This window comes from Psittacula echo, assembly GCF_963264785.1.
Source record: "Psittacula echo genome assembly, chromosome: 5".
Classification (NCBI taxonomy): domain Eukaryota; kingdom Metazoa; phylum Chordata; class Aves; order Psittaciformes; family Psittacidae; genus Psittacula; species Psittacula echo.
This window is the reverse complement of record NC_137739.1, coordinates 26,925,352-26,938,239: the sequence shown is the minus strand read 5'-3', so window position 1 is coordinate 26,938,239 and position 12,888 is coordinate 26,925,352. Positions and strand designations below refer to the sequence as shown.

At 42.5% G+C, this 12,888-nt stretch overlaps 1 protein-coding gene across 3 annotated transcripts in view; it reads right to left on the bottom strand.

Annotated features, from left to right (window-relative positions):
- HIPK3 (homeodomain interacting protein kinase 3) overlaps positions 1 to 12,888 on the bottom strand; it is a 105,474-nt gene that overhangs the window by 65,369 nt on the left and 27,217 nt on the right. The window contains exon 1 of one of the 3 annotated variants that reach the window (XM_080617640.1): positions 942 to 1,087. The exons of the other annotated variants lie outside the window; for them this stretch is intronic. The gene's annotated coding sequence lies outside the window, so the exon portion shown is untranslated. Of the gene's footprint in view, positions 1 to 941; positions 1,088 to 12,888 lie in introns of those variants that run through there. 3 annotated transcript variants of the gene reach the window in all.

Genomic DNA, 12,888 nt, shown 5'->3' with positions numbered 1-12,888 from the left:
TGATGGTTGAGGGCTTAATGTAAAGTAAAATTTAAAAAGAAAACAAATGAAAACCACCATTTCCTACAGCGTTAAACACACACAAACGCATCTGTCAGTTTTATAATTGATCCCACGAGGAATCACGAACCAGCACAAACCCAGCACAATCCCTGCTGCAATCACTGCGTTAAAGCCACCAGCAACAATACCACCCCCCGCCTGTCTTTACGCAGCTAGTTTTTGGGAACTGACCAAATTTTGAAGCGTCAACTTCCTTTCCAGTTGTGTTTATTTACATCGGCCCCGCAACACCGTTCGCTCCCCGCTCGATTCCAGCCACCGCCCAGCGCGGAGGAGCGGCTTCAGCGGGGCTCTGCTCGGGGCTCAGGCCGAGGAACGCCGGCTGGGTCCCGCCGGGGTACGAGGAGCCACCGCCGCACCCGGGCACCGCCCAGGACCCCCGGCGCAGCGCGGGGAAGCACCCGCCGCCAGCCTGAGAGCACTGTACAAGAGGGAGGTGGCCGCGGAGAGCCCGGGAAGGCAGCGGTGCACAGCCGGGATCCGCCCGGCCACGCCACCGCCCCGCGGCCGGTAACGGGCGAGGCGGGCGGCCACGCCTTTCCCCCACCGAGCGGCGGCGGCCTCGCCCGGCACCCGGGCAGCGCTCGGGGCGGGCGCTTCCCTGCGCCGGGGACGGAGGAACTTCTCGGGCGCGGCGGAGCAGGCGCCGTCGAGGGCGACGGGAAGAGGAAAGGGAAACGGTACTGCCCGCTCCCCGCCGCGGCGCTCCGACAAGGGCAGCGGCGCACCGTGCCTGCCGCACTTGGGGCAGGGGGGTAAGGGCTTGTCCCGGCCCTCCGCCCCGCAGCCCCTCCGCGGGAAACAGACGAACGGTCCTGGCGGAGGCAGCGCCCCTCGCCGCCCGCCGGGGACGGCCCCGCGCCTCGCCCGGCGCTCACCTTCACGGAGCGGGCCTCGCTGGCGTCCGATCTGGAGCTGCCGCCGCCACCCTGGGCATGTCCGGGAGCGCCACGGTGAAGCGCCGCTCCGCCGGGCTCAGCACCTCACCCCCGCCGCTCCTGCCGCCACCGCCTCGGCCGCTGCCATCTTGTCCTGGCGGCTAGGAGGGAAGCGCCCCAGCTCAGCCCGCTCGGCAGCCCGGGCCTCCGCCTCATCTTCCCGGGGAGGGACCCAGCCCGCCCCCGGCCACCGCCTCCTACGCCTCCTCCCGCCTCCGCGGCTGCCCTGCCCGCGCCGGCCTAGCGGCGCCTGCCGCCCATCGCCACAGAGCGGCGGGGCCTCTGCGGAGGGGGCCTGCGGGCTCCGGCGTGCTGCGGCCCCGCGCCCAGCCTGCGGGATCCAACCTGCGGAGCCCAACCTGCGGGGTCCTCCCGCCGCCCGCCCAGCGCCTCAGCGGCAGCGCCCCCACCCGGCCCCGCCGGAGCCTCCAGAGCACTCTGTCAGTCCCGCAGCGTGTAGGTAGAGCTGCCCCGCCCGCCATGGCAACCAGGGCTCGGGAGAAGCCGGGCGCTTAAGTAACGCCTGGCGCTCACCCGGCCTCGCCGCACCGGAGGGGCCGGGCAGGTGCGTGGCCATCACTCCCCCAAGCTTCAGGTTAGCGGCGAGGCCGAGGCAGGACCCTCTGCGTATGCCGGGGAGACCTGCCAGGGCAACTTGAGATGCTCCCACCGCAAACTCTCCTCTACCCACCCCAGGCTATCACTACCTGGAGGAAGTCAATTTCATGTGAGCTCCTCGAGGAGCACCCACAAACCCCCAGTGGTCCTCCAATGCCCGCACTCCTAACTGTCACACACAAAATGGTGAGCAATTCGTCCCCATCTCCTTGGCTACCAGCTCCTGTAACATCATTCACAGACCTTTGGGATGAGGAATGCATCACGGAAAAGACTTGACTCTCAAAAACTGGAGTTTAGAAGATGGCAATATGAGTATGAACATGTCAACTCCAGACTTATTTAAATTAGAGTTCCTGCATTATAAGATTAAGTGAGTCCCCTTCCCAGCCCTGAAAGTGAAGCACCAACCTTCTAGGTCCAGCCTGCCATCTTTCCCTGCTGAGCAGCTCCTGCCACCACAGCCAGACATGGTCAGACATGCCACTGGCTACAGAAGTAACAGGACGCAGCAAACATAATGACCATGTTGTGTCCCACTGTACAGTCCATCCCTGTGCCTTGCTCAGCTCTTGCCAAAACAACAGGATGCACTCTCAGTACCCACATGTCCCTAATGTTACACATCACTTAAATATCAGTGGTTGCCTGTAGGACTAGTCAACTTCTGCAAACAGCATTCTTGACCCTAAATAGTATTCAGCTGATGTGGGGAGAAAAAGGAATTGCTGCTGGCCTATAAAGTAGTAAGCCCCAAGATAAATCCTTGGCTACAACTGGTCATCACGTGTTTCTCCACCTCTTGCCAAAAATAACCAAGAATTTCTTTATTTACTTGCACAACTCTATGTACTCCCCTATTTTTCTCATACTCCCTGTTCCAGGATTTTTAATGCTTGTCTGCTTGATTTGAACCTTCGTTTAGGTCCAGCCCTGGTAATATCGTCAGATGTGAAGTCAGAATTTGAATTAATTAATTGGAGAAGACAGAGTTATTGTACCGAAGTACTAAAACCTAACACCGGAATTACTACCATCACGTCACCAATATGCACTCTTGTAAGTAATGAGACATATAATTTAGGGGTGGAGAAAAATAGGTGGGTGTCAGTGTTAGTAAATTACAGCTCTCAAGAGCCGCTCATCACATCTTTTGCTTACTAATTTTACAGATATTAATCAAGCTTCTCTTCACACGTCTCCCAAAAAAATAACGTCCTCTGGAATTACTCAGATACATGTTTTATTAACCTATAATCTATTTCAAAAGACTTGAAATGTTGATAAACATTCTTGCTGTAACCATACAAACTCCAAAATTACTTCACCAACCAAAGCATTAAATATCTGCTGATTCAGCCTGTGACAGTATTCCACCCACAGATATAAACTGGCATACGTGTCACCCCAAATTAAACACTTGGGATCTACGAAATATCCCCAAATCATCCTCCTCAGCTACTAACTAGTCTTGACGTATTTCTTACAGCTGTTTTTTAAGAACTATTTCTAGTTCTCTTATTTTTCACCATGCAAGTTTTTGATAACCAAATTGACCCAAATATGGTGAATGTGAATGAGACTGATCCTCTAAAAATAGACAAAATTGTGAATCCAATGCTTCGCTGATATGCCTGCACAATTTTCACCAACTTTCACAAATAGATTTCAGGTTTACAAAATAAGGGATAAACTTCTCCCATTACACTGGTCTCTCTCTGGAGTTTTGAGTTGGTCATGTTTGCTACATAACAGAGCCTCCCAAAACATCTCACCGCCATCAGGCTGGTCCTCACATTCCTGTTTTTGCTAATCAGATGAAGCCAGACTTCCCCTCAGCCTACAATGGGAACATCACCAGCATGTAATCAAACTCTCAAATCTCTTTGAAACTCCTCCAATTGCTTTTGTGGAGCACAGCAGCTCTCTGAAGAGCCAGTGTTTGTCCTCACTTGGATGCTGTTTCAATTGAAGGCTTCCCTGTGCTCAGTGCAAATCTCATTGTACTAAGGGGTCTGCCTGGCATGAAAGGGCTGGTAGCGCTACAGTAAGCTGAAGTGCCAAACCTCCTCTGGCACTTGACTGCTTGTAAGGCTTCCTTTGGGCACAGAAGAGTTTTTAACTATCCACGACATACTGTAAGGCAAGATTAGATGTATCAGCGAATTTTAAACACTGATGAACATTTCTATCAGGGGTTAAACATGACTGCCTGAGAAGCCCTTGCATGATCTTTTTGTCAGCTGAAAAACAGTGAACACATTCTTGCCCTGATTTTCTCTTGGCAAGTATTTTGTGCTGACAGGCAGCTGAGGGGTTAATACAGAAACTCCTGTTACACCTGTAAGTAGTGTGGACTACTGATACCACTTGGAGGGGAGTGTTTTGTTTCAAAGTACTTAAGTAACTCTGTGAAAGGAGGCCCATGTCATTTATATTCATTTATATACTTCAGCACTGAAACACACACCTCTCCACAGGCCTCTGTTTCACCTTGTTCCTGTACCTTTACAGAGGATTAAGCAATTGTTAGGTATGAGTGCTCAAAGTGGAAAGAAGAAACAGAAGTTAAAGAAGAAGACATTTCCAATCAGTGTAATCTATTATGCAGCAAAAAGAGATGATCTGAGGACAAACACAGGCTGAGAACTTCTGGCAGCACAACTACCAATGACATTTTGTGCTATTTTTGTTATCAAAATCCCAAGCGTAGACACAGACAGAAAATGATTTGGCTAGAACAATTTGTTTTACTCATCAAACTGCTATAAGCTGTATCATCAAAACACTTTTTACGGCCAGTATGAGTTGTTTATATCAGGTTATGAGCTGTTTAGATCAGCTGAGCTCTTAACTCTTGAACAAACTTGACTCCTGAACAAGGCTGTGCTATTAGAGCTACCCAGAAGAGCCAAACAACGAAGATAAGGGCGAGGAGAAGGCGAGACTGTAGGGTCGTAATTCCATCCACCAGGCCCTTCACCTGGTCGCTAATAACACAGGGTGCAACTGCATGAAACAGCAAGCCATGCTCAAAGTCCACCCCACTGAAAAGGGGAAGAACTGCTTTCTTATGATTTCCTTGAACAGCTCTCCACATATCCAGTTGAATTCTCCCACTCATAACCCTCCATTTAGCAGATACAACTCACCCAGCAAAACAGGGGAAGGCAGAGTTTTTCATTGTCAGCTAGTAGGTAGGGCTGTGCAGACTTCATTTTAGCTTTCTGGGGAGAAATTACGAAATCTAAACAGCCCAGAAGCATGCTGGTTGGCAACACACTGTTGTGGCCACTGAACGTATCCAGGCTGTAATCAGCTAACCTGCAGAGTATGAGCAGCAAGCACAGAAGCACAGAAGGAGGCTGAAATAGGGGACAGTTCCACTTCAATTTCTTTTTCTTAAGCTTTCTCTTTTCTTAACCTTTTCTTAACCATAGTCTTTAGTCTTTCCCACAGTATTTAGCAGTATCTGTCAAGCAGTGAATTAATTTGTGGTAGGACTTCAAATTATGGTATTACTATATTGTTTTTTGCATTGGCTGAAATATTTTGTGCTTACCATATTTATCCTCCCAAAACAGAGAGAAGACTGGACAGAGTTAACTATGGTTTTTATCTTCTCAATTCGTTATCTAAAGTATTTTTTTAACTGATGTAACTATCACTGAAGTATGACTTGTATTATGAGACAAAGCATTGAGCGTGATGCATTTGGATTAAAACCATTCAATATCCAAATTTCTGCTGAAACCTATAAAGGGATCAGAGTTACATTGACAAAAAACGCTTTTCTAAAACATAAACATTCAAATTTACACTTTCCACTGATTACCATCATATTCAGATAAACCTAGTTCAAAGTTCCCCAGATGCCCTCCCCATAGATTTGTTTGCTAGACATGCGAAATCTAACCTTCTGTTGCTGGGCATAAATGGAAGATTACTTTCAAATTTAAAGCAAACATACACTTTGCTCTTTCTGCAACAAGTGGAAGGTCAGTTGAGAAGCACTATGTTTCTTCAATTAAAAAACACAGGTTTCTCTACACAGTTCACATTATTTAAGTACTTTTCAAAAATAAACACTGATATTCAAACACATATTTCAGCTTTTATTTTCCACTTCATTGTTTGGGCTGGTTTGGGGGTTTTTTTGCATCAAAATACTACTTACTTTACTAAACCAGCTTTAATAAAGTACTAAAAGAAAAGGCAGGGGGGTATTTTGTTTCTTGCTTGATGTTTAATTTGCAAGTTAAACGAACAGCCTGGATCCTCCATAAGATTTAAAAACTGCAAAGGACAGAAGACACCTCCATGGGCTGGTGGTGCTTTCTGGGGCTTTGTTCAAGGGCCGTGCTTGTGCCGATGTTCATTTTCATGAAGTCATCACCATTCTCTCAGGATCTCCTAAGATACACATGAAGATCAATCCACTTCTGTGGCTCTTCCAAAGGTGAAAACCAGACTGATAACATTCTTCAGTTGCCTGTCTTTATGCTTGTTTTTCTCTCAACCCTTAAAACCTAGTTCTAAGGAACCTCATACACCATTCTGACATTGCCAATTCAAATTCTACCAAGTGTTAATGGTAACTCTTAGGAAATTAACTTGTTTTGCACACAAAGATAGTAACATGGTGACTAAAATGGTAAGTCTTAGGAAAAGTAGAAGGAATCTTTAAAATATTTTTGATTATGATGTAGATAAAAGCTGGCTGACTTGAGATGAGCTGCCTCTTAGATGGCTTTCCTTAAGAAAAATGGTGGGCAGCCAATCTTGGGCAAGGACTTACAGCTTTCCAAAAAAAAAAAAAAAAAAAAAAAAAAAAAAATCAAAACTGAAGTACTCACCAAATTAAAAAATAAAAAATCAGCCTTGATTTGTTATGTCTCTTTGTTGAAAAAATAAAGGAAACTGCAGGAAACCTCTGATGTTGGGTTTGATGCAACCCAATAGAAGCGGATTATAACAGTTGGTGCTGAGGACCAGTATCAAGGTCTGGAAAAATATCAAGGTTTTATCTTGAAATTATATAAATAATTACTACTTCAGCTTAGGATTTTCAGATTTTTTTAAAATACAGAAATGTTTGTTTTCAACCTTACTGTTCTTTTAAGTGACACAGTTTTTTAAACAACCAGCTGGGACCGCTCCATTTAAAAACAATGTCACCCTGCCACTTGTCACAGATGATTTTGTTCAGGGATACTGTGAAACACTTATTTCTCTGCTTGTGCTCATATTATATCAATAGGTGTAGATTTGACAGATGTCTTAAGCTATACTAAGTTCTTGTTCATATTTACAGAGGACCATAAATAGTTAAGAGTAATACGGTATTCTACAGGGTAGTTTTAAACATCTTTCTTGGACCATGTGAATTATAATGTACATGGTGTTGTATTTTTCCATCTCTATTTTACTTTTCAGTCTGTTTTTGCGTCTTTGTAGGAGCCACAGAAGTATCATAGGATCACAGACTGCTTTGGGTTGGAAGACACCTTAAAGCGCATCCAGTTCCAACCCACTGCCATGAGCAGGGACACCCTCCACCAGACCAAGTTGCTCCACGCCCTGTCCAACCTGGCCTTGAACACTGCCAGGGATGGGGCAACCACAGGTTCTCTGGGCAACCTGTGACAGTGCCTCACCACCCTCACAGGGAAGAACTCCTTCCTTATATCCAACCTAAATCTCCCCTCTGTCAGCTTAAAGCCATTTTCCCTTGTCATGTCACTACAGGCCCTTGTCAGAAGACACTCTCCAGATTTCTTATAGGCCCTCTTTACATACTGGAAGGCTATTACAAGGTCTCCCACGAGCCTTCTCTTCTCTAGGCTGAACAAGCCTGATCAAAATCATTCCTCATGCATACACCTTAGGAGGTCCACAAGGAAAGGGTAGATCTTCATGAAATGTGTCATGATAATGTAAATTTGTAGTTTGAAGCTGTAAATTTTCTTGTAAGAGTCTTGCTATTTTCATGTAGCCTTTCTGGTGTTTTCACATAAGAATATTTAATATTCACATTTTTTATTCTCTCTCTCCAGCAGGAAAATAATTTGAAGTGATTGTTAGGATTAACAAATGTTAAATGTGTACAAGAATCCACTGTGTTTCTAATTTTGAGGCGCTTGGCAAGGACAAATATAATATTTTACCATATCAGAATACTCCACAACAAAACTGTGAGAATCTGATATAATCTGAGAAAAATAACATCCAAGGCCATCAACGAAAAGTAAGAATTGTAACACAGAATCACACTGACAGATTTCAAAATAAAAAAGAAAATGCAGCTTTAAATTGCTGGCTATAAAAGCTATGCTTCGTTTTGGAGCATAATAAAAATAATGTTACCAAATCAGCAGTATCAAAACATTGGGGAAAAGTATTTTTACTTAAGATAAAAAGTTAAGACTACATTGAAATGTTTTTTTGAACGGAGGAGAAAACCAACTTTTTAAAATAGAAAAGAAAACCCCGAAACTTACTTAAAACTAAAAAACCAATTATATAGTGTTAATTTGTAAAATCTTTAATAGAAAATATTGTACTTTCTACTATTGTTTTGAAATGAGCATCATTTCTGCACCCTGCACTTGAGAATATTCATAGGGTACCATCCACTAATGTTACCAGCCACTTCAGATTTACAGTTGAGTAATCACTTCTTTTTTTAGGGTCCGATACATTGCAAGATCAAGGGCTGCAGACAGATGAACACCACAAATGCTCAGCTGACCTCACTTCCCAAAATGCATCATTCCAACAAAGAAACGTCATTAAACATAAGCAGGCAGTCAAATTACAGAATTAAAACATAATCCTGCATTACTCAAGTGAGTAGCTGCTTATTAACAGGTCCACTGACTCCAGGAAAACTATTTGCTTGAATAAAGATTCCTAGGGTTGTGCTTTTGGGACACATTCCAAAGCCTTTTAAAGTAAATAGTCTGATTAATTGACTCCTAGTTTGGGCTGATGATTTATCGTGGCAAAGAGAAGTTTTATCTTGATGACAAATCCATCACTGTCCCCCCCAAACCCCAGCAGACAGGAGTGCAGCCTAGTTTAACTCTGGCAGGCAGTGAATCGCATACAAGCCTATTTCAGAATTAAATGGAAGACAACCTTATTATCTCGGTCGTTCCAACTTCACTGTCAGAGCACTTGAGGACTGAGCCAGGGCTTTGCTATCAGCAGCTAGAGTCTGACCACATTAAATCCTAACCAAACCAAACAACCCTTTTGTTACACTGATGAAAGGTCCTGCTACTAATCTTGTCTGTGGCACAAATCCTTCCTGAGAAGTAGTTTTACCCAAGTCAATTTGCACATGGTTTGCAAATGTTCACCTACAGCCTCCCTTAATAGCTTAATACATCAGGAACTCACCCATCTGTTTTCCTACTTTTTAAAAGCAGGTACCTTAAAGTCCCTTATTTCCCCCCCATGAGACATCATTAATGAAATACCAATTAAAAATATCTCCTAAAGATTGAAATTACCACATTAGAGACTCTCCTGCTAGAATGAACAACAGAACAAGCATGTTTTAATTACCTGGGTTATGAAACCAGACCAAACCATTATGAGGAAAAAATCCAAAACATTTCTTTCTAAGTTCTAAGAACTTATTTTCCTATAAATGTATTCATTCTGAGATACAAATATTCTGAAGAAATTTCCCAAATGTTAAAAAACTAACTTGTGCTTATTTTGTCTTATTTTTCTGTTTCAAACCACTATCAGCCCAAATCTGTTCCAAAGGAAAAGGTGGTGTTCAGCAGCAGTTTAATGAATTGTTTTGACCCAGTGAAACACACCTTGTCCACTCCTAGTAATGAGACACTTTCCAGAAGGTATCACATCACAAGAACAATAGTTGCAGCCAGTCATTATGGTCCACCAAATACTGTAACCTCTAAGCAATCTCTCTTCAAACAATGGAGGGGAAGATAAGGTAACATTTCCACTTAGCTAACTGCATGTGCAGTAGATGGTGGCCATGCTTTAGCTTGTAACTTTTAAAGTTTATAAGCATTTTAATCGTAGGAAAAGGTTTATAAATATTTTCATTTGCCTTTTCTTTTTTAAGCATACTGCTGTTATGAAGACCTAGAGCTCATGTTATTTTCTTAGATTACAAAGACTTTCAATTAAACAACAAATGCTTTAGTGCAAAATACACTAAAATATCGTCACAGCATCAGTTTTTGAAGACAGTATGTCTACCCATGTAACATTTTAATTAGATTTGGGGTGAAGGCAGGCAGGAAATTGGTTGTTTTTCTGGCTTTATCATCCTTTGATATAATTACCACTCTGTTATTGGAACAGAGAATACAACCCTACACATATATGATCTCATGTTTAAAAGAAGGTGACAAGCAGAAATTGAAAGTAAAATGGCAAATCTATGTATAAATAAAAACATGGTCATAGGCATCATGTCATGTTCAACACTAAAATGAACACTGATGAGATACAACAGGTGAGAAAATGAAGTGACAGAGACTGCAAAGCATCACACATGATTGCTACATGCTACACCAAGAAGTCTGAGCCTTGCTGGGTCACAGCAAGATTTTACTTAATACGTACATGCTAAATTTTAATGTTATCTTCAGAGTTTTGCAATAGCAGTGAAACAATCTTGCTGTAGATTCTCCTGGAGGAGACTACAAGTAATGGAAAAATTGCCATCAGGACACAGAGGCCCACAGTATCAGTCTCGGCTGCTATTTAAATGAGACAGAAGTTCTCAAGTAAATAGAGAATTGGAGCTCCTTCTACAAAGATGTCACTTGTGCCAACACTGTACTTGTGACTTAGAAAACACAATTCCTACAGTTCTAATATGTGCACTGAACCTCAGAACCATTTTCAGTTTTTCTTCTTTTCAAACACAGACTGCATCTCTCAGAATAAGGTAATGAACTGGCATGTATTACCTAAATAGAGCATCTGACAGTGATTGATGTACTTCCATTCATGCATGTTGTGCCATATTTTAAAAAGGAAAAGGTGTACAGCTATTCTAGACAAATACTATTTAAGACGTGTAAATTAATTTGTCCTTTTCCTTCCTCAACAAGCACCTTTGAGACTTACTTATTTTTCTACATGCATTTTATAAAATAATTTAAAAACAAAGAGCTGGCTACTTTCAGATTTCAATTAAAAATATGCTCTGTTACTCAGTTGAATTTATGATTCCATTTCATAAATTTTAAACACTCGAGTTCTTACTCTGGGTAATACCTCAAAATGTCCTAAAAGTGCATCCTAGAAGTGCAGATAGGTGAGGAAATATATCACCTATCACCCATGTTTCACAAAAACACCTAAAAGCAGTGCAAGGTCATGGATAAAAGGGCAAGTGTTAGGGCACAGACTGAAATATCCCAAAATTAAGGCATGAAAAAGAGCAGGAAAAAAAAAGCAGTATTTACTACTGCTATAGGTGTGGACTTTTCAACCAATCTGTCTATATGGTAAAAGCAATGCCATTTAATTCACTGGTTTAAGGTATTTCTTTTTGAGCCCTAAGTATTTAGTGTAGATGTGTGCGACCAGTTTTTATTCACTCATTTCTCATTTATACTAAAGCAGAGATTACAAAACAAGGAAAGGACATGCACAGGTCTTGGGAAGTGCCACCCTAGACCATGGAAATAAAGTCATTACTTGGAGAGAAAACCTGACAGCTTCCCCACGCAACTGAGGTCCCAGGTGGACAGAAGGTCTGTGTTCAGCAGTATCCATGACAACAGCAGCAAGCATCGCACACGGGGTACCAGATCCTACGCTACAACCAACACACAGAAAAGCAGTCCTGGTATTAGCTTCACTCTCCTCCTTCCTCCCTATACCTCATGCAGTTTCCTTTTATACCTAGATTTCTTCTTTGTAGCTGTTAATCACACAATATGAACATTATCACCACCAGTGGTATTAGCTATTAACCATAATACATTCAGGAACAGGCCAGGAGGATCAGCATCATAAGAGCTGAGCCCTGATCTTCTACCATCTCACTGCAGAAAGGAAAGGAAGCTAATGGACAGTTATGCACAACACAAGCAAAACTGGCTAAATGAATTCCTGGTGCAAACCCATTATGGTCAGGAAAATTATTTCTAGGATGAATATGGCTCCGGATGATTATTGATTACTGAAGAAAATCTGCACACTGAATATTTTATTTATCAGGTTTCTTATGTATACAGCTACTAAGATCAATGCTGGAATAATAGTAAAAGTTAAGTTGTCATTCAGGTATCTACTGGTCTTTGTTATAACTACTACATAAAACTCAATCAAAATCACATAATGCTTAAATTACTAACAGGAGTTAGTAGAAATACACAGAATATTGGTATTAATTTTGATAGACATAGAAACAGTAATATTAACAGAGTAGCCCAAATTATGGGAGAGAATTTCATGGTCAGGAGTCACCTAAAATAGAAACCAAAATGATGGCTTCTGAACTAAATATTACAGAGTTTCCTAGCTTAGTATCAGACAAGAGACGACAGATGGATTCCAATAGAAAAAAGGGGTATACAAGGAAAGAGGAGACAATGTTGGCCAGCACTATAGGCAGAGTCATAGCAGTGCACCAGCTGCCCGCCTGCCTCAGAAGCCCTTACTTCCTGAAGGAAGAAAGATTGCCAGTGCCAGGGTTATTCATTATTGTTGGACTGCCAACATTTTGCCTCTCGTGAAAGACAAAAATGTGCATATCATGTGAAGACCAAGAATACGGTATCAGCCTCACTGGAATCTTCAAAAAGCACATCACCAACACGGGTGGGGTCAAAATCTTACTGAGGTATTTTCCCATTTCTCCAAGCACTGATTACATGTGTACCAACATACCCTCAAAAGCTGGTACTTGGAGATCAAAATTATACTGAGAAAAGTACAAAAAAAGCCACTAAAAGAAAACCCTGGATTGTTAGGGTGGTTGCATTCGTCATTACATGCCACATAGACAGGGAAATCAGCTTTTTATACCCCAGCATGATGACAGCTATTTACATGTAAAATTCAAAAGCAGTATACATATTTTTGTTTTAACACATAAAACGTAACTGTCAGTCATCAAAAATTGTTTACCATTTAAATGCATTTCTTTAGCAGATGAAAATTCATGTATTATACTAGAAGCTAATAACTGCTTCACAGCAGGGTATGAGTAGCTCTTCATTTATTTTTTATTAAACAGTTGTATCTATTACATGTGTGAAAG